The 19,101-nt window shown below is 39.0% G+C and overlaps 1 protein-coding gene and 1 long non-coding RNA gene across 4 annotated transcripts in view; one reads left to right on the top strand and one right to left on the bottom strand.

The window, feature by feature from the left end:
- The window catches only part of LOC134803831 (uncharacterized), a 190,165-nt gene extending 171,610 nt beyond the window's left edge, over nucleotides 1-18,555 (top strand). Inside the window, exon 2 of the long non-coding RNA XR_010146030.1 lies at nucleotides 18,431-18,555. This is a non-coding gene — a long non-coding RNA (uncharacterized LOC134803831). The remainder of the gene's footprint in view (nucleotides 1-18,430) is intronic.
- Nucleotides 1-19,101, bottom strand: part of LOC134803742 (synaptotagmin-7) — an 862,565-nt gene that overhangs the window by 216,440 nt on the left and 627,024 nt on the right. The window lies entirely within an intron of this gene.

The raw sequence follows: 19,101 nt of genomic DNA, 5'->3' as shown, positions 1-19,101 counted from the left end.
AAGGTACTAAAAAGTACGGAACCCTGGAAGGGGCGAGTCCGACTCGCACTTGTCCGTTTTTTTTAAGCTTCTGTAGCGCAGTTAGTTAATAGCGATTGGACCGGTGTTCCAAAACGTCGCAATTTCGAGTCTTGCCCGAGGCGGTGAATTTCTCAAATTTTCCTTTAATGAAATCAATGATAATATCATTCGTGGTTGTCGTTATTATTTACTGGTCTTTAGTTCACGCCGGTTTCAAGCCATTGTCCCCATATCTCAGTTAAGATAGGCTTGAAAAGACATGTTACGTCACTAGCGTAGGTACTAAAGTTCCTTCAAGAGCTGCAGTTACTTAGATATAACGTTGTAAACAACATTAACCTATTTGTAGTAACTACATGCCCTACTACTGTATTTCACTTACATCAAAATGTTTCCATTTTGTGCACTTACAGTAAAATGCATTTGAAAAACTTGGAATTTGTGGGATTATCGATAAATATAGGTTAATGGATCGATGGAGCATCAGAAATTATGTACGATACTGAGTGGCTACCGCGAAAACCAAAATTCGCAAATTGCGGGGATCTTTCTCTTTTACTCCAATGAAGGCGTAATTAGAGTGACAGAGAAAATTGCCCGCAATTTGCGAACTTCGATTTTCGCGGTTATAGCCCTGTAAAAATCGGAAATCACAAAAAATGGACTTACAGTCTTATGCCTCTCAGGTACGGCAGTTTAGTTTAACTCCTCACATAACTTTAAAGTGGAAACAATTCTACAAGAAAATAACTTCACTGCAACAAGAGACTAGTAAATAAAGAAGACCCATACGAAATCCGCCAGAATCGTCAATGATGTCGTCTTTTTCTTAAGACTTTAAGAAACAGAATTTCTGCCATGGCTCATGGGAGCCTGGGGCCCGCTTGGCAACTAATCCCGAGAATTGGCGTAGGCACTAGCTTTTACGACTAGTAAACTAGACCTTATTGTGATTAGTCCGATTTCCTCTTGATGTTTTCCTTTACCGGAAAGCGACCGGTAAACATCAAATGATATTTCGTACATAAGTTCCGAAAGATTCATTGGTACGAGCCGGGGTTTGAACCCGCGACCTCCGGATTGAAAGTCGCACGCTCTTACCGCTAGGCCACCAGCGCGTTTTGAGAATTTAGAAAAGGTTTAAGAATCTTAAAACTAGAGGGCGCCACCAAATAAGAATATGCCTAAAACTAGAACTATTTAAGACCCATAAAATACTAACACTACCAGCCGTTTATATATTAGAAGCATGTAGATACGTTAGGGCAAACCTTGAAACATACACAAAAACCTGTACCCGCGACGCAAACAGCCGCAGATTGCCCATGCTAGTCGCTCCTACGCAACGACTCGCGAAGGCCCGAAAGTCTCTCAGTATTATCGGGCCTAAAATATATAACAAAATTCCTAATGACATTAAATTTACAGATAGCGACTCAATATTCAATAAAAAACTCAAATGTTTACTTCTAGACCAAGCATGTTATTCTGTTGATGACTTTATGAAATAAATTATTATAAAATTTACTATATTAACAATTATTGCACGATCATTATTATCATATTTAGAGATTTGTAAACTTTGACTGATGTAGTATTTTTTATCTAGAATTGTAATAATTATCTTATTCTCTTATTATCTTATTTCAAATGTACCTGTGTGACCTGTAAAATATTTTTACCAATAAAGTAACTGAACTGAACTGAACTGAACTGAAAATGCTTTTTTAATGGTTTAATTTGTACTTACGTGCACATGACAGCGGCTAGGAAAGTCTGAGTTTAGATTAATAATTCATAAATAGCAGAAGATGACAAATTCATACGTATTGTGTGTGAATCATTAAGAGAACTTTTCAAAGAAATTAATATTTCAACTTTAGCTTCCCAATACATATATGATAGTATTATTTATGTTGTTAAGAATCTAGACTCCTTCACTAAGAATTCTGATGTCCATAACTATAATACTAGAAACAAAAATAAGCTTGCTATCAAAAAGTTTCGTGTTCGTAAAGTACAAAAGTCATTCGTTGGGCAATGCATTCATTTTTATTCCAAGTTACATGAGGATGCTTTAAGATTACCCTTTCCAGCTCTTAAGAATTACTTGAAAAAGTCATTGATGTTGAAGGCTTAATATTACAGAGTCGAGGACTACTTGACAGACAAACATGCATGGCCCAAACTAGAAACTGTAATAAGAACAAGTATAAATTAAAAGCATTGTATTATGTGTAGAGTTATAGGTGACTCAGCTCAGATAAAAAAGCACTTCAAATTTTATGAAGGCATCTCATGACAATCAGTCAGATTCCTATAATATGTATTCGCATTTCTTTTATTCACTTTATTTTCTTTTCCTTTTATAAGAATTTGATATGTTTTCTGAAAGAGCTACGTATTTGTATGATTTCATGTACATACTCGTATTTGCTTTTTTTATCAGATTTCTATAAAGTTATATACTTACTGAGTATAAAATTGCATGAATTCTAGAGTAATTTAAATTGTATTTTTCTTATTTACTCGTAATGCATGTTAATTATAAGATGTAATAATGTTTTGAAAAGAGATGTCCCGCCGAGTTTGTTGCCGGTCCCATATTGGGATACCCTCCTCCAATTGAGGGGGGATTTAAATCTTCTCATTCAGAGGTGTAGGGTTGGAGCCGGTATAGCTTTATTTGACGTTCATAAGTGCATTGTAATATGCCTACTTGAATAAACTATTTTTTATCTTATCTTATCTTTTATTAAAGCTAAACTGGAAAAGTTACTTGGCTGGACACGCTGCCGCGTGTCTAGATACTCGTATGTAAGGCGCGCAAGGAACGCGTTGTTGTATGAGGTTGTCCGTCTTGAATAATTACTAGTCTCTGGTTATATGAAAGTTTGTTTATATAATGTTATTAACAACATTACTCTACCTATTTGTAGTTTAGTTTAGAACCACCTACATTCTCCCATAACTTTGTGGGACAACTTTACCTCACTGCAACATGATTTGAATACGTGAGCCTGCCCACGGGCCACGGAAGACGAATTTTCATGGAAATAAATGATTTGTATTTGTATGATTTATGGTACATGATAGCTTATAATTATATTTTCTATTCTATACAGAATAGAAACCCGCAAGCACGTACTTGCTTACATCACGAATTTCTGACAAATGTACCTATATACCTACACTTTAACTAAACTGTTGCTTACGAGTACCTACATATTAGAAAAATAATCAAATTATTTTATATGAAAATATTTTAATTTGTGTTATTATAAAGTAAAAACACTAATGTATCAATAAAAAACTGAAATAGGTGGGTACATATTATATACCAACAAAAAGTGACCAAGCCCTCCAGTGCCCAGGGCTGGAATCGAACCAGCATTCTCTCACAAGCAACTTCTCGCCGACGTTGCAGTTGGAGTGCAGTTCCCATACAAGTTGCAGTCGGGTTACAGCCCGTCTGTATCGGCTCTAAATTTGAATCTAGTATTTAACTGGATTAGGCATGAGGGGAGGGGGGGAATGATACGCCCAGGATAGTCTTATGTATCTTTCAGTAGAAATACCGTAAATTTAGTATAGATTACGGTGGGCAGCAAATAAATTCGACCAATCATAGTGACGCATTGCGTAAAAATGTAAACATATCTTTGAGAGCTTTGCAGGGAAATAATTTTCTTATTTCACTGCATTGTCACAAAAGGAAAACTGGCTGAAATACTGGAGAATATGAAACGTCAGTGGCATCTGTGCATTCCGTATAGATTATGCAATTCTCTGCAATTCTCACTGTGACGAAATTGCAGCGGACGCGCTTGGAATGGATGCAACATATGCATTATTATAGTTGCCTTAATGTGAATTTCGAATTGAATACAGCAGCGTTAAGAAAAAAAATACATTTACAGTACATATGGTACTACTTTACCGCCCTAGAGCGGTAATTAGCACAATACGTGCCTATGTCGAAAATGTAAAGGGCCATAATGTACTGTAAAACGTTGTACAATACACGTGCGAAAAGGTAATTAGCAACTCGTGTCGATTTAAAACAATTTCAATTTATCGCCACTTGTTGCGTCTTTCCTACTTTTCGCATTGGTATCGCAATGTACTATTATTTGACGCCACAATATATAGGTAATACATAAAAAAGAAGACAAAAAAACCTATGGGTTCTAAAAGAAGATCCCCCTCAGTACAGCATAATAATGCGGCAATAAAATTATCTTAATGTCACGACAGTTTATCAATCTATATACCTAGCCTATATTTTGTCTGAAACTGTCACATTTTGAAAATACAGGTATAGTGCGACATAAAATAGTAGAAAATAAATAAAATGTATCTAAAATAATCCATACTGAATTGTTGCCACGTTTAAGCATTAGGTATAAGTACGTAAAAAATATGATAGTTACGTAGGAAGTGGAGCCCTCAATAATTTTCTACAATTTCTTGTCGGACTATACTTTCAAGCTATCAAAACGACGTTTAAGTATAAATGGAACATTCTCGCTTAACTCTTTACTAAACTGTTTCGGAAATCAAGCTATTTGTTACAGAAAATGGAGGCAAAATTTATTTTAGAAATGAGTAGCTTAAAATACACGTATTCTGGAATATCCGGAACTATTTTGTTGAAAGCAGTAGAAAAATATACTAATAAGTGCTTATTTTGTATTTTATGTAAGTACCTATATATACCTAACCTACACATTAGCTATTTCTTGGGAATCGTTTATAGAGTAAGTACTTCAAAATCGCACGAGTGAAAAAGAATTTGGTTTTCTGCGATATATTTTGCCATAAATAATACTTCTGATAACCAACAAACCACACCAACGCGGGGAAAATAAAAAAATAAGGTTGGTTAGTTACATGCAAAACATGATAATATGCATATATTTAATTACACAAACGGGTCTACCGCGATATAATTTCATTGTTTTTACCTTTAATTCCGACGTTTCAGTTGAGTTGCACCAGCTGTGGTCACGGAAAGACTCTCAATGATGACACAGTCTTTCCGTGACCACAACTGGTGCAACTCCGCTGAAACGTCGGAATTAAAGGTAAAAACAATGAAATTATATCGCGGTAGACCCGTTTGTGTAATTAAATATGTGTACAAAACGCGAGTTTAAAGTGTTATGATATGCATAGTTGTAACTATGCTTCTATCTAGCTTACTGTTTGTCTGTTTGTTACCTTTACGCTTAAACCTCTGAACCGAATGAGATAAAAATTGATATGGAAATAGTTTTATGCCCGAGGGAGAACATAGGATACCTACTTTTTTTTAAATCATCTTCATCGCAGACTAAGTCGCGGGCAAAAGCTATATATGTCAAAGTAGGCTTCCTCATCATTGAGAAATTCTCAGCGCATCGCAAGACGCCACGTATGCACTTATACTATGCAAATGAAAATGCATAGATTGCATCCTTGCATAGCACATTGCAGTAACGGGGACGGAGGCGTTCAGCTATTAAAATCTTCATATACTCATGTTTTTTATTATCTCATTATGTTGTAAAAATTAGAAGAAAGTAAAACATATGGCACGCTGCGCGAAACTTTCGAGGGAAACGTTAATATCAATTACCTAGGTAGAGTCTGTTCGGAAAGAGAAGAGTCGTGGAATGTATTGGGCCCCATACATTCCACGACTCTTCTCTTTTCGCACAAACTCTACACTGAATACCTACTTTTTATTAATTGACTGATTTCCAGTCCGCCGGACGATATCGGCCTGTCAGTTAATCGCAAAATTTGACAGCTCCGAACAACTGACAGGCTAATACCGTCCGGCGAACTGGTAAGTTTTCCATCGCAAGTTTCGCGCGGAGGTATCTTTAGTTCCTTTGTACCTATATTTATATTCGTTTTCTAATGTCCAGGCTTCCCCCCCCCCCCCCCTTGACAGTGCATGAGATATTCTCAGGACTTCATTCATTCATCACATTGTAACTAGTTAATAAATATGCTGCAAATAAGTAGGTACCTACATCAAAAGAACATAAGAAAATATAACCATATCTTCTCCTTCTTCCTCGAGTTATTCCGGCATTTTGCCACGACTCATAGGAGGCTGGGGTCCGTTTGACAAATAATCCCAAGAATTGACGTGGCCACTAGTTTTTACGAAAGCGACTGCCATCTGACCTTCCAACCCAGAGGGGAAACTAGGCCTTATTGGGATTAGTCCGGTATCCTCACGATGTTATCCTTCACCGAAAAGCGACTGGTAAATATCAAATGATATTTCGTACATAAGTTCCGAAAATCTCACTGGTACGAGCCGGGGTTCAAGTTCAAACCCGCGACAGCCCAGTAGGCCTAGTTGGAATTAGTCCGGTGTCCTCACGATGTTTTCCTTCAGCGAAAAGCGAGTGGTGGCGAAATGATAATTATTTCGCAAATAAGTTCCGAAAAAGTCATTGGTACGAGTCGGGTTACGAACCCGCGACCTCCGGATTGAAAGTCGCACGCTCTTACCGCTAGGCCACCAACGCTTTTTCAGTACTTTACAATGTAACTAGTTAATTAAATACGCTGCAAATAGGTATGTACCGTAAAATGGGGTGAATAGGGTCAAAACTGAAATTCAAACCTCGATAACATTTTATTTTTACATATGAAAACTGAATGGTGTATACGAGTATAATAAGTGTAGGTACTGGACGTTTGTATTTTAGTTTTTATTTTATTTCGTGTAGTTCCATTTCATAACTTTGACGATAAAGAGGAAAACCCCACCTCAGCCCGTAGTGCCTCGTATTTGGGGTGAGAGGGGTTTTCATACAAAGGTGATTTTGGAAGATTGTTGGATCGATTTTTATTATGCGTATGACTATATATAGCTCCATTTTAAATTGGAATACATTATTTTTGTAGCAGTAGCCTTAAAATCCCTTCTCACCCCCCTCTCAAACCTTCTCTCCCATTCATAACCCACCTCTCCCCTCGAAACCTACTCACCCCGTTTTACTGTACTTAAAAAGAACATTATAATCGTATGCCTAGAAACCTATTTCAAAGGCGGCTTGCGTCTGTGGCGTGGCACGTTCTCGCAGTGAGCTATCAGCTCGTTTGTGCAAAGTTGTGCTGACAAAGTAAGAGCAAAGAATATGAAAATACAGTAGTACCAGTTTTCTATATCTTAGAGGAGCTCAATATTACCACAAGGCTATCCACCATCTGTACCCAAAGAGTCCTCAAATTCTTCGGCCACACAGTCAGACGCGGCACGGACACTCTAGAAAGGCGCATTATTACCGGGAGTGTCGACGGACGAAGGAGTAGAGGGCGTGCACCCAGTAGATGGCCAGATGTGGTCCAAAATATTACCCAGACTTCGCTCCAGGCAACGATGCAGATGGCCGAAGATCGAGAGGCCTGGAGAGCAGTGGTAGGAAGAATAACCCATAGGAGTCACGTCCCTCAGACATGAGGTCACGACCACGAAGAGAGTTTTTTATAGCTACGTAGTGTATTTTTATGTATACGGCCCGCCTGATGGTAAGCAATCACCTGTGGACGCCTGCAACTCCAAAGGTGTTACATGCGCGTTACCGACCCTTTAAAAACCTGTACTCCTTTTTCGAAGAACTCCATACCTACTGTAGACAGTCGGGATAACCTTGGAGGTAGCTCATTCCGCAGCCGGAGCGTCCGCGGGAGGAAATTCCTCTTAGGCTGGTTTTAGTGTCACGCGCACTGTCCGTGCGGATCGCTCCGCACCGGACCAATATGTATTAAGTTCAGGGAGCGTTACAGAGTAAAGCTGACCGGTCCGCGCGGACGACCGTCCGCGCGGACTGCTTTCTCATACAGTTTGGCGGTGCGGAGCGATCCGCACGGACGGTCCGCGTGACACTAAAACCAGCCTTAAACCGCATAGTGCGCGACCATTTTTTAAGCAGTTCGTTTGCCTATCGCGATTTTAATTTTCTCTCAATCGCTCAAATGTTGGCTGGAAGAGATCCCTTATAGATAAGATATCCCTATCTTCGTTTTATTGTAGTTTATATTAGAACAATCTTGTTTGAAAAATAGCTTACAGATTAATAACCAAATCGACGTTAGACAGATAAATAAGTAGTGAAATATTCACTAATGATAAATTATAGAATTATCTAAGTTGGTCTTTAATTTTAAAGCACTTATGCCAGATGCACTCCGTATATCAATTGATATTATGTCAAATGTTTTATTCGTATGCTACTAAGACCTTTTTTGCAGATTTGGAGTAGGTACCTACTCCAGTAGATATTTTTATAGCTCAGGAGCTTACCTGAAATAAAACAAAAATATGTTAAAAATGTCTTAAACTCGAAAAAAGGTAGTTTTTTGGGTATTAAATTGTTTTAAGAAGCGCTGGTGGGCTAGCGATAAGAGCGTGCGACTTTCAATCCAGAGGTCGGGGGTTCAAAACCCGGCTCGTACCAGTTAGTTTTTCGGAAATTATGTACGAATTATCATTTAATATTTACCAGTCGCTTTTCGGTGAAGGGAAATATTGTGTGGAAACCGGATTACTCCTATTAAGGCCTAGTTTCCTCTCTGGATTGGAAGGTCAGATGGCAGTCGCTTTCGTAAAAACTAGTGCCTACGTCAATTCTTGGGATTGGTTGTCAAGCGGACCCCGGGCTCCCATGAGCCGTGGAAAAATGCCGGGATAACGCGAGGAAGATGTGAGATACATTAAATTGTTTTAAATAAAATTTACGGATATACATAAAAAAAAAGTGTATTTTTCGTTTTCAATTATTTTAATTCAAAATAACACCTCCGGCCCGATTCGAACTTAAAGGTACTTATATTAATTAATAGATCTAGAAACGATATGAATTAGATATGTCAGTATCAAATGTGACGTTTATTCAAACAAAAACGTCTATTACGTAATTTACTTTCTGTACATCTCGCTTGCACTATTGCTCGCATATGCGAGTACGAGCGAGATGCATAGAAAGTAAGTTACGTAAACGTGAGCGTTATGTCAATGTCAAAACTGGTGGTAGCCGTACTGAAAGGGTACGAATTGCTCGGGTCTTCCGGTTCGAGCGCCATCTTGATGGCACGCGGCGAGATTAATTGATTCGTTTTTTGCTCATTAATATTGTTTAAAGTGTAATATCGATAGCCTATTATACAGTAAACTAATGTGGTAGTGTGCAGTGAATGGAGAATTTATCTTGAAGCACGTTTAACCATCATTTTGGAGTCGACGGCCGGTTGTCCACGTGTTTCTTGTAAAGCCCGCTATCGCTTTACAAGAGCTAAATCACCGTACACTGTCTTGTACTAACCGTACAATTTCAATCGTATTACCCTGCTACTACGACCTTGACACTGGCGAAATAGCCCCAATGGGCTGAAGCCATAATTTTAAAAGAATGAATGAATCTATTAATTGACTTATCATAAAGTTCGAATCGGGCAGCTACTCATTAAAAACACATGGATCTATAATTACGTTACAGCAAACCAATCTTAACGGTTCCCAAAATTAGCCTATTCGTATAGTAGGCTAAATAAAAAAGTAAACCTTCTGCGCCTAATAATTATTCTGCAGGTTAGGTTATGCAACAAAGCGTGTATTTGAGATACGCCCACATTATGTCCCTTCCTTTGTAGAAAGCCGAGCAAAGATAACCTTTTTAATTAGGTTAAACTGCGCCGAAGGTTCCATACCCCTGGCTTCCATTTAGGTATAGCATTAGGCAATGGTGCCCTTGACTTTTTACGTTTTTAAAGTACAAGAATTTTCTACTGAAACTTGTTAATGACGATGCAGATTTTGTACCCCTGACTTTTATTCTGCTTTTTTTTTATGACGCGCATGAATCGAAGTGTCGTCGTATTTCATCCGTTTTTTTATAAAATCAAACTATAGTCTGTATCTTTTGGTATTTAAATAAAAGTAAACAAACAATTTTGTAAATTTTTTGGTAGTTATAACATTTATTGGTTAACCAACCAAATACAAAACCGCCTGGATCTGTCACTGAACAACCTGACTTTAAACTACTTTATTTGATCATGTAATGTTTTCATCTACCCTCAACTGGCTTAACGAGCCATTTGAGGGTAGATTTTGTTTACTTTTATTTAAATACCTAAAGATACAGAGTATATAAAGATCCAATCCCGGAATTTGATCTGTCCGATAATGGGTATTTCGGGATTACGGAATTCCGGTAGTCATGCCGGGCCCTATTCGACTAATGCTTCTAAAATGACACAGCGATGTGACGTTTATGGTTGAAGAAGTGTCACTATTGACACTGACAGATCGGTATCGTATCGCTGTGACATCTAATAAGCATTGTTCGAATTGAGTCGATAGCTGTAGGTACTGCAGAACTTTCTAATCAAGTACAGATCTAGTGCATAATTATTTTCCATCGTATTTTCACGGAAACGTACGAACGAGTCTTGCTATTTCAGTCAGTCTCGGTACAAAAAGTACTGAGGTTGACTGAAGTATGACAAATACGAACGTTTCCGAGAAAATACGATGGAAAACAATTATGCACTAGATCTGTAGCGACAGATAAGGGATTATGCAAGGCGTAAATTCATGGATTTCAGTCTGAATATTCCAAAGTTACTAACGAATTTACTGAAAACTGATTCTGATGAAGTTCCGTCTAGCTGCGCTGTCATCTCCAACCTCGACCAAGTATAAACCAACATAAGTTGAACCTTGGGAACTCCAACATTTATATGTGATTGGAGACCAAGTTAAAGTGGCTCTAGAGTAAATGGAGAAATATAGTCTCGTAATCAACCACTAAGTTGATTGCTGAATTCAAAACTAAAACTTAAGGATCTAATTCAATAAGTCAGAGTCTCTTCTTCCTCGCGTTATCCCGGCATTATGCCACGGCTCATGGAAGCCTGGGGTCCGCTTGACAACTAATCCCAAGAATTGACGTAGACACCAGTTTTAACGAAAGCGACTGCCATCTGATCTTCCAACCCATAGGAGAAATTAGGCCTTATTGGGATCAGTCCGGTTTCCTCACGATGTTTTCCTTCACCAAAAAGCAACTGGTAAACATCAAATGATATTTCGTTAAGTTCCGGCAAACTCATTGGTACAAGCCGAGGTTTAAACCCGCGACCTCCGGATTGAAAGTCGCACGATCTTACCGTTAAGCCACCAGTGCTTAATTCAATAAGTCAGAGTAATTAGATATAAAAAAAATTATGACGTCAAATTATGGCCCGAGAAGAAGATGGCGGGACGACTTCGCATTTTACCCGAATTGATGGGAAAATGGGTACCAAAACAGGCTCGACTGAGGAAAACGAGGAAAGGCCTTTGCCAAGCAATGGGATACCAAATTAGGCTGATATTAAAAAAAAAACAACGGGTTGCACTCCGAGAGTGCCGACACAAGTGAAAACTCAATGACTAGTCCAAAATGTCTGCAGCACTATGTATAATTGACCCATCCTCCTTTCTATTGAAAAACTTTAGTTCCGAAATTGCTGGTCAGTGAGCTTGTTTAAAATTCGAAATTCAAATTTGTAGCGTTAATTGTTTAAAATTCGAATAGAAATTGTAAAGTTACCTTGCAGACCTCGCATCTAAATATATTTATTTTGTCATGATATTTTGAGTTTTATTCACCAGTACTAGAGTTCACTTTTATTAGCGATTTCATCAAGATGTAGCTTTATTGAATTATATTTGAGTGATATATAAAGTTAGAATGTAACTGTGAGATCCTCGTATTTCAACCCGTACAAGATTAGAACCTTTTTCATGTAATGTCATTGAGTTTTTCTTTATTGATTTAAATGCCATCTAAATGAGTGGCCATCTAAACCTTACGGTCACGTGATCGCCTTACGCTGTCTCGAGTTTATCATTTTTTCCCCACCTCAAAAAGTGCCCAGCGCCGCTAAAGAAGTTTTCACTTCAAAAATGGTAACGTTGAGACTCAAAGTCATACACAAACATAGTTATACGTTTTTCTACACTTAAGAAAAAAAATCTTGTATAACCAAAAGGAGACGCCTTGTTTGTAATTTTCTGCACAAAACAGCCGATTTTTGCGAGTGCACGTCAACTGATGTATACGTAACGTAAAAAAATAGCCATGTCAGATAAACGTCAGTCCATATAATGTGTATGAACATTGTTGGCTGTTAATGGCTACCTACTCCGTTTGGTTTAAAATACTATATAAATTCCCTTTTGCTACTTTCAAATTGAAAAAAAAAGTGAAAACCTAATGCGCATTAACCTAACTAGAATTCTAATTTTCATCCTCTTCTTGGATACCTACTCATTTCACAATATCACCTTACATTATAGTTAGGTCTAACTACAGAATTAACCGTAAACCCAACAAGACCCCAACTATAACAATAAATACTAATGATACTAGTATAACACTATATCCTCATTTCTCGGTCACCGGACACTCCCGTTTTCGGGGAATGTCCTTCGGTCGTATGGCGGCTGTACACACTTACCATAGACGAGTGGTAACTCAATACATCAGTTTTCTTACCAAAACGCGAGTTATTTCGTAGTCGACATCTAACATCAAGTAGTGGAATTATCAGTACCGCTACTTGACACCCGCTAAGATAAATGTACTGCTAAAACAATTTACTTACAACTAATATTATAAGCAGAAGGAGTTGAAAATAGAGTCCCGGTTAATTCGGCAATAATATTTGCAGAAAATTGTTGAGCAGTAAAGTCTTCGTTCGTTGCGACATCTATGGTCGACTAGCAATACTGATACTTTCCGCTACTTGACGATAGATGTCGACTACGTAATAACTCGCGTTTTGGTAAAAAAAACTGATGTATGGAGTTACCACTATTTCTTTACTTATATCAAAGACATATGTAACTTCGTATAAGACGAATAAAGTCTAAGGAAAAAACGTGCCTCGGATTTCAAGCAAAAGTCATTCTCGAATAGATGGCGCACACACCTTTAGCCTATCCTCGGCTAGATGGCGTGACGACACCGTTTCATATTTAACAATTTTAACACATAGATATCAGTGAATGAACATGGATCAAAATGATATAAAAATAATAAAATCATTTATCCTTATATATACATTTTTTGATAACTTTATACGTTTTCATTTTGAGTTTTAGTCGTGTGTCGATAGATGGCAGTAAATTTACAGTGACTACAACATTTACAATGACAGGACCCCTCTATACTATCTATTCTTTTTGCTTATATTACTCTATGCACTTACACACTCGTTGAGGTCTCTCAACCGTGTGACCCGTGACAGGCCGAGAACGAGTCTGTACATAATGCTCCCGTCTCGTCTCGCTTTTACTCGCCTCGTCTGCCCTTCTCCGATTTAGTCGGAGCGTTGCCGAGACTCTCGACGAGTGTGTACACCCGGCATTATAACAGCGCCGACTGTATTATGGACTTCAAACAATCATCATCATCATATTTTCAAAGGCTAGCTCCAACCAAATTTTTAGGGTTCCGTACCTCAAAGTGGGTCTACAATTTTGAAAACCTATTAGGAATATGCAGTTAAGCGTGAGTCGGACTGAATTACTTAGTTTTTGATCCGACCTACGGGTTTTTAAAGACATTTCATTCACGTTCCACATAAAAAATACGTCAAAAATTGGATAATGTACGGAACCCTTGGAATGCGATTCCGACTTGCATTTGACCGGTTTTTTATTAAATTTAATCTTTATTACACAAAGAAAATACACGTACAAAAGGCGCACTAAATATTACAAGGCATTCTCTACCAGTTATAAGTTAAGCGCAGTTATTAATATTTCTTGTTTCATTCGGTTCCTATATTCAGCTTATTCTGCGCAAGGTATTTACTAAACACCTTAATTTATTTTATTATTATTGATAAATAATAATCCTAACTGCCGGTGATAATGATAAACGTACCGCAATGGCTTACTGGCCTAATGACAACAATAAAATTTATGGCTCGCCAAATAGCCTATAAATGGAAGGGAAAGGACAACCGGCATTGAGGAATCAAATATTGATGGTATACATATTTTTTCTGATGCCTCGGCCACAAAACTCCGAGTACTTATGCATTTCATTACCCGAGAGGGTAAGGTTTTATCAGCGACGGAATATATGTTATATGACTTATAATGTATACAGGGTGGCCAAAAAATAAGTGCATTCCCGTTGCCAGGGAGGTTTTGGGATTATACTGAGCAACTTTTACTATGGGACCAACCCCGAAATCGCGAAAAAATATTTGGCTGTTTCATACATTTTGGCTCGTCCATTTTCTATGGGAGGGTTAAAAATTTTTTTCGCGATTTCGGGGCTCCCTTTATAAAACAAAGTCTCCCGCCGCGTCTGCCTGTTTGTGTGTATGTATGTTCGCGATAAACTCAAAAACTACTGAACGGATTTTCATGTGGTTTTTACCTATCAATAGAGTGGTTATTGAGGAAGGTATATAATTTGTTAAGAGCGCTCTTACAAGAAAAGTCGAAATAATGCAAAATTGATGATACTAGTCGACGAAATTCAGGACTTTGCGCTCATTATTAGAAACAATGAGTACTTGTTCCAGTAAAAGCGTCTTCTTATCTTTATAAATATCGTTGTAAATATTAGATAAAAACCGGGCAAGTGCGAGTCGGACTCGCGCACGAAGGGTTCCGTACCATAATGCAAAAAAAAAAAGAAAAAAAAAAACAAACAAAAAACGGTCACCCATCCAAGTACTGACCACTCCCGATGTTGCTTAACTTTGGTCAAAAATCACGTTTGTTGTATGGGAGCCCCATTTAAATCTTTATTTTATTCTGTTTTTAGTATTTGTTGTTATAGCGGCAACAGAAATACATCATCTGTGAAAATTTCAACTGTCTAGCTATCACGGTTCGTGAGATACAGCCTGGTGACAGACGGACGGACGGACGGACGGACGGACAGTGAAGTCTTAGTAATAGGGTCCCGTTTTACCCTTTGGGTACGGAACCCTAAAAAAGGACTTATTAAATTAGTAATGATTTTTTTTCTGATGGTCGTTTCCGAAAAACCCCGTGAAGCACTGAATGGCGAGCTCTTATTTGGAAATGTTGAGAATTTTACTCTGCTAAACCTGGCTATTTTGTATTACTAATACCCTGTACTTTAGGCATATCAAACTATATTTTTCCTACATACCTTTGAGAAAGAGAAAATCAAAGTAAAACGAACTCGATTTTCTCTCCGAAACAAGTGTCAATTCCTACGAAAATCTACTTAATATAAGTCATTTTCATACTCAAGCAATCTGCAACGTTTGCTTATACTGTTGGTATACATTAGTGTTTATGAAATTCTACTATAATTTTTTGGCAATTTTTTGAAAACTACTCTATATTACCGATGACGCGCGCTGCGCCAGCTCAGTGCCGCGGCAGAGCTTGTAGAGGCAGGACGTGTGTCGGTCGGCTCCGCACATTTTCAACGGCGACGACGAGGTTTTTTATCATTGTGTGCGGCGGGCGCCGTGTAAAACGCTATACTGTGTGCGTGTAAACCGCAACGAGAGACTTTGATCCTAGCACTGTTTTTATAGTATTATAATTTATAATGGTACAGTTTAATAAACTACCGGACAGGATTAAAAATATTTGAAACGACCTGACATTCTATATGTATTTATTTGACTCAAGATAGTACTCAGGGTCTGATGATGGAGCCGGAAGGTGGTCACCGGTACTAATCAACCATGCAACTAAACCACTTCGTGTTTAGGCTCGTTTTATTCATCTCAACAATATCTTTGACACAAGATAGTACTCAGGGTCTGATGATGGAGCCGGAAGGTGGTCACCGGTACCAATCAACCATGCAACTAAACCAGTTCGTGTTTGGGCTCGTTTGATTCGGCTCAACAAGATCTTTGACTTAAGATAGTACTCAGGGTCTGATGATGCAGCCGGAAGGTGGTCACCAGTACCAATCAACAATGCAACTAAACCACTTCGTGTTTAGGCTCGTTTTATTCGTCTCAACAAGATCTTTGACTTAAGATAGTACTCAGGGTCTGATGATGGTGCCGGAAGGTGGTCACCGGTACCAATCAACCATGCAACTAAACCACTTCGTGTTTGGGCTCGTTTGATTCGGCTCAACAAGATCTTTGACTTAAGATAGTACTCAGGGTCTGATGATGGAGCCGGAAGGTGGTCACCGGTACCAATCAACCATGCTACTAAACCACTTCGTGTTTGGGCTCGTTTGATTCGTCTCAACAAGATCTTTGGCACAAGATAATACTCAGGGTCTGATGATGGAGCCGGAAGGTGGTCACCGGTACCAATCAACCATGCAACTAAACCACTTCGTGTTTAGGCTCGTTTGATTCGTCTCAACAAGACCTTGGACACAAGATAGTACTCAGGATCTGATGATGGAGCTGGAAGGTGGCCACGGGTACCAGTCTATCATGTAACTGAACCACTTCGTGTTTGGGCTCGTTTGATTTGTCGCAACAAGATCTTTGACACAAGGTAGTACTGAGGGTCTGATGATGGATCCGGAAGGTGGTGACCGGTACCAATCAACCATGCAACTAAACCACTTCGTGTTTGGCTTCGTTCGATTCGTCGCAACAAGATCTTTGACACAAGTTAGTACTCAGGGTCTGATGATGGAGCTGGACTGTGGCCACGGGTACCAGTCTACAATGTAACTGAACCACTTCGTGTTTGGGCTCGTTTGATTTGTCGCAACAAGATCTTTGACACAAGGTAGTACTGAGGGTATGATGATGGATCCGGAAGGTGGTCACCGGTACCAATCAACCATGCAACTACACCACTTCGTGTTTGGCTTCGTTCGATTCGTCGCAACAAGATCTTTGACACAAGTTAGTACTCAGGGTCTGATGATGGAGCTGGACTGTGGCCACGGGTACCAGTCTACCATGTAACTGAACCACTTCGTGTTTGGGCTCGTTTGATTCGTCGCAATAAGACGTTTGACACAAGATACTACTCAGGGTCTGATGATGGAGCTGATAGACAGGTACCCGTCGCCACCTTCGCGCTCCATCATCAGACCCTGAGTACTACCTTGTGTCAAAGATCTTGTTGAGATGAATAAAACGTGCCTAAACACGAAGTGGTTTAGTTGCATGGTTGATTGGTACCGGTGACCACCTTCCGGCTCCAACATCAGACCCTGAGTACTATCTTGTGTCAAAGATCTTGTTGAAACGAATAAAACGAGCCTAAACACGAAGTGGTTTAGTTGCATGGTTGATTGATACCGGTGACCACCTTCCAGCTCCATCATCAGACTCTGAGTATCACCTAGTGTCAAAGATCTTGTTGAGACGAATCAAACGATCCTAAACACGATGTGGTTTAGTTGCATGGTTGATTGGTAATGGTACCTTCCAGCTCCATCATCAGACCCTGAGTACTGTCTTGTGTCAAAGATCTTGTTGAGACAAATCAAACGAGCCCAAACACGAAGTTGTTTAGTTACATGATAGACTGGTACCCGTGGCCACCTTCCAGCTCCATCATCAGACCCTGTGTATCTTCAGTGTCAAAGATCTTGTTGAGACGAATCAAACGAGCCTAATCATGTTACTACATGGTTGATTGGTATCCGTGACCACCTTAATCATCATCAGATCCTCAGTACCAGTTCGTTTTTAAACCCTCGTTGATACAAACTTTACAACCTATAGGTACCAAATGCAATGACGAAACATGTAAATAAGCGAGTAGGTACCTATAATTTCTTTCGAGTAATATACCTTCATAAGTACGAGTATGGGGCTATTCATAAATTACGTCGTTTCAAATGGGAGGAGTGGGGGGGGGGGGTCTGGACATCGGATGATGGTAACATGACGTAGGAGGAAACAGATTCATCCGAAGCTTGATTTTTGGATGATTTGAGGGGTGGGGGGGGTCAAAAATCGTCAAAAATAGATGACGTAATTTATGAACAGCCCCTATGTACATTTGCACTGCATTTAGTATTTTCGTAGTTACCAAATAACAGTTTTAGAACTTTAAAAGTTAAGTACAGTTAGTGTTGTTATGGTTGATTTCAATATGCTTCGCGAAAGATCAAGAATGTTTAATCCATCATTGTAGTGCGAGTGTGGTAGAAGGGATCGGCATACTGAGCTCGCACGGCCTGCCGCAGCGCGTAAAATACCTAAACTCGCTCAACGCCGAAATGTAATAGCGCTCTTAAGGTTTTGTGTAACCCGTGCGAAGCCGGGGCGGGTCGCTAGTCTGGCACAAACTGAAAGTTTCTCTTAACTCACTGAAAGTGAGAAAGAATGAGCTCCCTTCCGAGGTTTTCCCGAGGGTCTACAGTATGGGGTTCTTCAAAAAAGGAGTGTAGGTACAGGTTTTTAAAAGGTCGGCAACGCGCATGTTACACCTCTGGAGTTGCAGGCGTCCATAGGCTACGGTGATAGCTTACCATCAGGCGGGCCGTATGCTTGTTTGCCACCGACGTGGTATAAAAAAAAGTTATTTTGCACCTTTTGTAAGATTACCTAACCTACCTTTTATATTATGTTAAGAGTGTGAATCACGTAAAGCGACTGAGTAATTAAGGACTTTGAGCGTAGCGAGAGACTTCATAAGGCACTTTGGTTTCTTGTGATAAATGTTCGGTTTCGTCGGTAAAAAAGCAGCAAAAAAAATGTTATTACCTTAAAATTAATTATAATTAAGTATAAAAATTTGCATCAAAGGTTTGTATTACATCCGGCTCTATGAAATGAAACGCTATTTTAATTACAACATTATATTTACTACATAACATTGCGATACATAGGTACAACATAATATTACAACATAAAACTGCGGTTTCACATCCGGTACGCGTCTGTGTAATTAAAATATACGACTGTGACATTAATAATTAATTATGTATGTACCTAGCAGGTGACGACCTACAAAATTTAATTTCCTTTTGTTACTGCGACTTGCAATCCGGAGGTCGCGGGTTCAAACCCCGGCTCGCACCAATGAGTTTTCCGGAACTTATTGTACGAAATATCATTTGATATTTACCAGTCGCT

The sequence above is a fragment of the Cydia splendana genome, chromosome 27, assembly GCF_910591565.1.
Source record: "Cydia splendana chromosome 27, ilCydSple1.2, whole genome shotgun sequence".
In the NCBI taxonomy this organism is placed as follows: domain Eukaryota; kingdom Metazoa; phylum Arthropoda; class Insecta; order Lepidoptera; family Tortricidae; genus Cydia; species Cydia splendana.
Note: the sequence above shows the minus strand (reverse complement) of the source record. Positions and strands in the feature narration are given on the sequence as shown.